An 8,679-nucleotide genomic window follows, 5' to 3' on the forward strand; every position below is an offset into this window, starting at 1 on the left:
ACCCTCGCAAGGCTGCTGGCCAAAACGGCATCCCTAGCCGCATCCTCAAAGCATGCACAGACCAGGTGGCTGGAGTGTTTACGGGCATTTTAAATCTCTCCCTATCCCAGTCTGCTGTCCCCACTTGCTTCAAGATGTCCACCATTGTTCCTGTACCGAAGAAAGCAAAGGCAACTGAAGTAAATTACTATTTCCCACGTAACACTCACTTCTGTCATCATGAAGTGCTTTGAGAGGCTAGTTAAGGATCATATCACCTCTAACTTACCTAACACTCTAGACCCACTTCAATTTGCATACCACCCCAATAGATCCACAGATGATTCAATCACCATCGCACTGCACACTACCATATCGCATTTAGACATGAGGAATACCTACAGTACCAGTCAAAAATTAGGACACACCTGCTCATACAAGGGTTTATCTTTAGTTTGACTATTTTCACATTGTAGAATAATTGTGAAGACATCAAAACTATGAAATAATTCATATGGAATCATGTAGTAACCAAAAAAGTGTTAATTAAACAAATCAAAACATATTTTATATTTGAGATTCTTCAAAGTAGCCACCCTTTGCCTTGATGACATCTTTGCACACTCTTTGCATTCTCTCAACCAGTATCACCTGGATTGCTTTTCCAACAGTCTTGAAGGAGTTCCCACATATGCTGAGCACTTATTGGCTGCTTTTCCTTCACTCTGCAGTCCAACTCATCCCAAACCATCTCAATTGGGTTGATGTCAGATTATTGTGGAGGCCAGGTCATCTGATGCAGTACTTCATCACTCTACTTCTTGGTGAAATAGCTCTTCACCAGCCTGGAGGTGTGTTAGGTCAGTGTCCTATTGAAAAACAGATGACAGTCCCACTAAGCGCAAACCAGATGGGATGGCATATCGCTGAAGAATGCTTTCTTAAGTGTACTTTGCATTCTAAATAAATCACAGACAGTGTCATCAGCAAAGCAACCACACACCATCACACCTCCTACTCCTAGTTTCACAGTGGTAATCACAAATGCGGAGATCCTCCGTTCACCTACTATGCGTCTCACAAAGACATGCCGGTTGGAACCAAAAATGTCAAATTTGGACTCATCAGACCAAAGAACAGTTTTCCACCGGTCTAATGTCCATTGCTCATGTTTCTTGGGCCAAACAAGTCTCTTCTTCATCATGTTTTAAAGTAATAATGGACTGTCATTTCTCTTTGCTTATTTGAGCGGATCTTGCCATAATATGGCAACATTTGGTAAAAGACCATCTTCTGTATACCACCCTTGCCTTGTCACAACACAATTGATTGGCTTAATGCATTACCTCATGAAGCTGGTTGAGAGAAAGCCAAGAGTGTAAAAGCTATCGTCTAGGCAAAGGGTGGTTACTTTGAAGAATCTCAAAAAAGTGTTTAACATGTTATTCCATATGTTTTGCTGTCTTCAATATTATTCTTCAATGTAGGAAATAGTAAAAATAAAGAAAAACCCTAGAATGAGTAGGTGTGTCCAAACTTTGACTGGTACTGTATATTTTAATGCTGTTCATTGACTATAGCTCAGCCTTCAATACCGGAGTACCCTCCCAGCTCATTATTAAGCTCGGGGCCCTGTGCAACTGGGTATTGGACTTCGTGACAGGCCGCCCACATGTAGGACACAACACCTCAACTTCGCTGATCCTCAACACAGGGGCCCCAAAAGGGTGTGTGTTCCGTCCCCTCCTGTATTCCCTGTTCACCTGTTTACTGCGTGGCCACGCATACCTCCAACTAAATCATCAAGTTTGCAGATGACACAAGAGTAGTAGGCCTGATTACCAACAATGTAAAGAGCCTACAAGGAGGAGGTGAGGGCCCTGGTGGAGTGGTGCCAGGAAAATAACCTCTTTCAACGTCAACAAAACGAAGTAGCTGATCTTGGACTTCAGGAAACCGCAGGGGGAGTACACCCCTATCCACAATGACGGGACCGCAGTGGAAAAGGTGAAAAGATTCAAGTTCCTCTGCGTACACATCACTGACAATCTGAAATAGTCCACCTAAAAAGACAGTGTGTGAAGAAGGTGCAACAGCGAATACAGATTAGCAGTGCAATATTATCAGTGCAATATTAGCAGTAACCAGTAGATAAATAACAGTAAATATTGTATAAATGGCATATAAAGTGCAGTAAACGGCATAGCATTAGGCTAAATGGCTAATAGCATAGGCACACAAAGGCTACAGTAAATAAACAACCAGTACACACTATTTACAGTGGCAAGATAGCATGCTAATCATGCTAAAGGTGCTAGCAATGCTAACAATACAGTTAGTCAAACAGAACACACTATGTACAATGTGGAGTTAGCATGCTAATAATGCTAACGGTGATAGCAATACCAATAATGTAGTTAGACAAGCTAAACACTCTATCTAGCATGCTAACATGGAAAGGAAATGGAAACCGGAAGCACTGCTGAAAACCGGAAGTGGCAAACTGTGCAGACTATTTGTATTCTTTTAACCTTTCTGATCTCCCCATCCCGGATCCGGGATCGTGAATACAGACTCAAGCTCATTACCATAACGCAACGTTAACTATTCATGAAAATCGCAAATGAAATGAAATAAATATGCTAGCTCTCAAGCTTAGCCTTTTGTTAACAACACTGTCATCTCAGATTTTCAAAATATGCTTCTCAACCATTGCAAAACAAGCATTTGTGTAACAGTATTGATGGCTAACGTAGCATTTAGCATTAGCATTCAGCTGGCAACATTTACACAAAAAAACAGAAAAGCATTCAAATAAAATCATTTACCTTTGAAGAACTTCAGATGTTTTCAATGAGGAGACTCTCAGATAGCAAATGTTCAGTTTTTCCTGAAAGATTATTTGTTTAGGACAAATCGCTCCGTTTTCTGCGTCACGTTTAGCTATGAAAAAACCCCTGTATCCAGGATTGTGTAAATCTATCAGCAAGCTCATTAGCATAACACAACGTTAACTATTCATGAAAATCGCAAATGAAATGAAATAAATATGCCATCTCTCAAGCTTAGCCTTTTGTAAACAACACTGTCATCTCAGATTTTCAAAATATGCTTCTCAACCATAGGAAAACAATAATTTGTGTAAAAGTAGCTAGCTAGCGTTAGCATTTAGCGTTAGCATTTAGCGTTAGCATTAGCGTTAGCATCCAGCACGCAACATTAACAAAAACATAAAAGCCTTCAAATAAAATCATTTACCTTTGAAGAACTTCTGATGTTTTCAATGAGGATACTCTCAGTTAGATAGCAGATGCTCAGTTTTTCCAAAAAGATTCTTTGTGTATTAGAAATAGCTCCGTTTTATACATCACATTTGGCTACCAAAAAAAATCCGAAAATTCAGTCCTCAAAACGCGAACTTTTTTCCAAATTAACTCCATAATATCGACTGAAAACACGGCAAACGTTGTTTAGAATCAATCATCAAGGTGTTTTTCACATATCTCTTCATTGATACATCGTTCTTGGACACATGGTTTCTCCCCTATATCAAATGGAAAAGTACTAGCAGCTGGCAATTGCGCACCGAATTCCACGCAGGACACCAGGCGGACACTTGGAAAATGTAGTCTCTTATGGTCAATCTTCCAATGATATGCCTACAAATACGTCACAATGCTGCTAAGACCTTGGGCGAACGACAGAAAGTGTAGGCTCATTCCTTGCGCAATCACAGCCATATAAGGAGACAATGGAAAACAGAGCTTCAGAAATTCTGCTAATTCCTGGTTGATGCATCATCTTGGTTTCGCCTGTAGAATGAGTTCTGGGGCACTTACAGACAAAACTTTGCAGATTCTGAAACTTCAGAGTGTTTTCTTTCCAAAACTGTCAAGAATATGCATAGTCGAGCATCTTTTCGTGACAAAATATCGCGCTTAAAACGGGAACGTTTTTTATCCAAAAATGAAATAGCGCCCCTAGAGATCTAACAGGTTAAGGGTTTGGGACTACAAAACACAACCGCCATCTCAACCACCAAGAGTTCCAATGAGAGATCTCTGGAGAGACATGCCCAAACATGTTCTTAGATCATGCACCCTCTACCAGGCTTTGCACCTCAAAAGAATAAACAATCCCTGGCTAGAAAGAAACTTTTCTACGGGGTGATTTCCATATTTTCATTCTAATGTACTTCATTCCGTGTGCTTGCTGGAGCAGATGAGTGGGCCTGACTCAACCTGGAACCCACTGAACCAACATCCGATACGCTCCCTCCCTCCCAGTCCCTACACCGGCGACTCTGTGTGGCAATTATGCTTTCGCCCACCAGCGACGAGGAGACAAAGGTTAGTTGCGACTTATTTCATTATGGGTGCCATTTTAGCAATTAGGTGGCATTCCAGAGCTAGGTCGTCATTGCCAGCGCTTGTGAAAATGCCATCTGTCATTAGGACACACTCCATGAAATGCTACGCTCTGCTTCAGCTTGACTGTTTCCTTTGGGGAGTCTCTGGGATCGTTTGAGTTGACTAGGTTTAGAGGAAAACAGTAAATTGTTTGTGCTGAGAAATTATTTGGCAGAGGCTGGATGTGCTGCTGTGCTCTTTAGAGTGTAGAGGTGCTATGCCTGAGTTTTCCCTTCAAGGGGAATTTATGAGAGAAGTGTCACCCACAACTCCTTGCTTTCCATATTGAGAGAATATTATTATTTTGTGAACAATAGGTTAGAAAATCCATGGGGGTTGAAAACCAGAAGTGTATCAATTGATCAAGGTTGATGCTTTATTTCTGGGAACAAAAATCTCCCAAATATCCAACTGTCTAACAGGCAGACAATAAAGAGTAATTTGGCCCTGTAGAGTAATATTCAGCCACTGTCCAAATGATTACTGTGGCCTTCAGAGATGCATTCAATGTAAATACTATCATACAAATCCATGACAAAGACTAAATGCGTAATATACTAGTAGTTAAACTCTGCTAGTCACCCTAATCGTGACCCACTGCTAAGCAAGTAAATATTTACTCTGTTTACAAGCCCTCTAGACTTTCATAGCTCGTTACGCAAAAGCTGTTTTCCCAAAGTTCTGCCTAAAGACACACATTTGTTTATTTATTTAAGAATTAAACACTACTCTAGTTCCAAGAAGGCTGCTAACCACATACACACTGTTTCCTAGCTAGTGAAAACCCAAAGCCATGTGGATGGATGCTAAGCACTGATGTAAACCTCCACCGCCCACCCACTCCCTGTCATCAGCAGCCTGGCAGAAGTCATGGGCTTGCCCGTGCGTTAGACCTCGGGTGTCTGAGTGTTATATGATTAGTGCCATCTCGGCACCTCCAGGCCAGGGCCACGCCAAGGTCACTTGGCCTGAGTCACGGCTGTCGACTCCCCCTCAGCCCCAACCAGATGGTCCCCTCCTCTCCTCTCCACACATTACCTTCCACCGTTGCCACTCTGTAGGTGAGAACATTGGAAGTGACATTCAGAAGCTGAGTGCCTCAGCTGCCGAAGAGGTGCTTGTGAAATACAAAGATGGAAATATGAAAAATAGTGAAGAAGAGAAACTCACCACTACAGCTACTGCAGTACACAGGCTTTTAGATTCTCCCTCCATCCTCAATTCCATTCCTCCGAGGCCTGAGTGGAGGCAGATTGATCCATGGCTGATTGATGGTGCCTGAAAGAGAGTGTGAGGAACAATCTTCGGCCCGACGCTGAGATATGTCCTTTGGGGAGGAAATTAAAGGCTAATTGCAGTGCATCACGATTAGCTGTTATTAGAATGGAAATTTTGTTGTCCGAAGAGTCAAGCCGATTATCAAGGCTCTGAAAAGTGCTTTCATCATAAATCTTCACATCTGATAATAGTATCGAATGACAAATCCTAAAATAGACATTCACAGCCATACCAGTTTGGGTTAATATGTTCAATGCTTCATGCACTATGTTTACCCAATGTCAACCCTGAAGGTATGATGTCATTCAACCTTTCAGGTTAAACTTCTTAACAATACAAGTAGCTTTAAACAAAAGTCATCATACACCAAGTGTGAGGTTCTTACAGCGTAGGTCTAACTCTACTCTGAAACTGAAGAGCATTGTAATAGAATGGCTTATTATTTGCATTGAGCAGATGTTCTTATTCCCTCTGCTTCTCATACTCAACCTGTTCCAGTTGGCATTATGGGTGGCAAGGAGAGTGACATTTGGCTGAGTTACAATTTCCAGGTAATGTGACAGAACCCAGAGCACAGAGGAAGCTCAAGTTTGTACTCTACCTGCCGCAGCGGAAGATCTGATAGTTCAGTCTCTCACCAGAGGTCTCAGCTATACTGCCTGTGAGGCACTACTGTCTTGATTGGTTTGTGTGAATGGGATAATATAATAAATCACATCACATACTTTAGTTAATGTTTATAGGAATTAATATGAGTAAGTATTGAGTGGGGACTGTTTACCTTTGCAATAACATACAATAAATTGACAAATCTGCAGAATAAATGTACTGTATACGTCAGTGGGGGCTCCTCAAATGAGGAAGGGGAAGAACATCCTTCTCAGTGAATTTCGTAAAAATAAAAATTGTGAAACATTCAAAAAGCTGTCATTTTTTAAATAAAACTATACTACATATATTCACCTCACCAAATAATGGATTAAAACATAGTGTTTTGCTGTGAAGGTCTACAGTAGCCTCAACAACACTCTTTCAACTGTTCTGCCTGCGGCTATGGAACCCTGACCTGTTCACTGTATGTGCTAACTTGTCCCGGACCTGCTGTTATGGACTCTCGCTCGACAGCAACTACTGTCTCTAACTCTGAATGATCGGCTATGAAAAGCCAACTGACATTTACTCCTGAGGTGATGACCTGTTGCACCCTCTACAACCACTGTGATTATTATTAGCTGACCCTGCTGGTCATCTATGAACGTTTGAACCTCTTGGCCATGTTCTGTTATAATCTCCACCCGGCACAGCCAGAAGAGGACTGGCCACCCCTCAAAGCCTGGTTCCTCTCTCAGTTTCTTCCTAGGTTCTGGCCTTTCTAGGGAGTTTTTCCTAGCCACCGTGCTTCTGCGTTGCTTGCTGTTTTTCACCTGGCAACAGACTGGTGTTGTGCACTGAAATCCACAAGAGAAGTAAAAAGGCAAGAGAGGAGGAGAGCGTGTAGATGAGAGAAGTAATTACAATGAGCAAAGTGATCATGCTGTTTGTATGTGGCTGTTATGAAAGTGAACTGTGTTTGCGTGTGATCAGGGGTGTACTCGTTCCGCCGATTCTGTTGAAAAACCTTTCTTAAACAGAAGCAAACAGAATGAAACGGGGATAAACATACCTGAATTTGTCCAGTAGAAACTCTCATTTGCAACTGGTGGACAAATTATTACACGCTAGCTCAGCTAGATGCAGGCAAGAGTGTGCATGGTGGTATTGAATGTGTCACTGTCTGTCACCTTGATTACAACATTTCTTTTCGACCTGTGCACCTACGTTGTACACTTTAATTCATAGGCTAGGTTGTAGAAACCTCATAATGGGTATAGAGAAATTAGAGTATCATGTAGAATCCTAAATCTATCTATGTTACATTGAACTGGGTGAATGGCACTCATCCAATATGCTGTAATAGAAATAATGCCATGCTCATAAAAACAATTATCATCCTCCGTCATCTTAAAAGACACAGAGCTTCACTGGTATAGTATACTTACAGTAGGGGAAAAGGTAAAAAATGTGCATATCTGTGTATCTTAATGTTCAGATCTGTCATGGAAAAGAGAAGATGAGGCCTCTTTAGACTATTGCACCTGAAAACGTAATCTGTCATATACTAGCTTTCTGAAATCTATAGTACAAACAGAGGCTCACCCTGGCCTCCACCCTGTGCAATGACCAGTCACCCTCCGTCTATCCTCTCCTCTGGCAGAGTCTTTCAAAAGTCCCCTAATTACATTTGAATGATCTGCCTATTTAACAGTCGGTCTGTCCTTTTGTAAAACATGCATAGTCAGATAAAAAGGCTAATTGAGCGAAAGGGCTTACCATTTCAAAAAGGGACAATGCCCTATTCTGGGTATAGTACAAGACCAAATGGTGTAACCTCGGACATAACTTTATATATATATATATATACATACACACATATATATATATATATATATATATATATATATATATATATATATATATATATATATATATATATATATATATAGATACACAAAAGCTTACGACCAGTTTCTACATAATTTTCTGATAACATTGAAACCACTCTTTTAGTTTTTGGATGGGGGGCTATAGAAAGGAAAACTTGGTTGAGCACTGCTTTCTGCGTATCCGTGGCGCTTTGTGAGAGAGACTGCCTGCAGCTGAAGATAAAACGTTGGGAAGTGACAAATTCATAACGGCTTTGTGTTCTTACAATTCAGAGGGATTGTGAGGTTGGCCCCAGAATAAGGTGAAATGGCTGACAGGGGATTTCATCTCAGTGAACTTGCCACGCTGCTGCCGACAAGAGACAATTCTTGACAAGATGCTTCCTGGAAAGTCAAACAGCGAAGGAATGTGTTTTTTCTTGTATCATGAAAGATAGATACTCCAGTCAAACAGCTTTGTGAGTGTATTTTAAGGATGATTAGGAAACAATTACAGGCTCACAGGCTTACCAGCCAGGAAAACAACCTAT

General features: G+C 41.1%; 1 long non-coding RNA gene across 1 annotated transcript in view; it reads right to left on the reverse strand.

Annotated features, from left to right (window-relative positions):
• LOC149983584 (uncharacterized) overlaps positions 1 to 3,680 on the reverse strand; it is a 473,580-nt gene extending 469,900 nt beyond the window's left edge. The window contains exons 1-2 of the long non-coding RNA XR_016496321.1: positions 3,238 to 3,680; positions 2,808 to 2,869 (exon numbers count right to left, since the gene is read on the reverse strand). This is a non-coding gene — a long non-coding RNA (uncharacterized LOC149983584). The remainder of the gene's footprint in view (positions 1 to 2,807; positions 2,870 to 3,237) is intronic.
• Between the last annotated feature and the right edge of the window lie 4,999 nt (positions 3,681 to 8,679).

Source organism: Oncorhynchus mykiss, chromosome 5 (genome assembly GCF_057628025.1).
Source record: "Oncorhynchus mykiss isolate SJ-2025 chromosome 5, ASM5762802v1, whole genome shotgun sequence".
NCBI classification, from domain to species: Eukaryota; Metazoa; Chordata; class Actinopteri; order Salmoniformes; family Salmonidae; genus Oncorhynchus; species Oncorhynchus mykiss.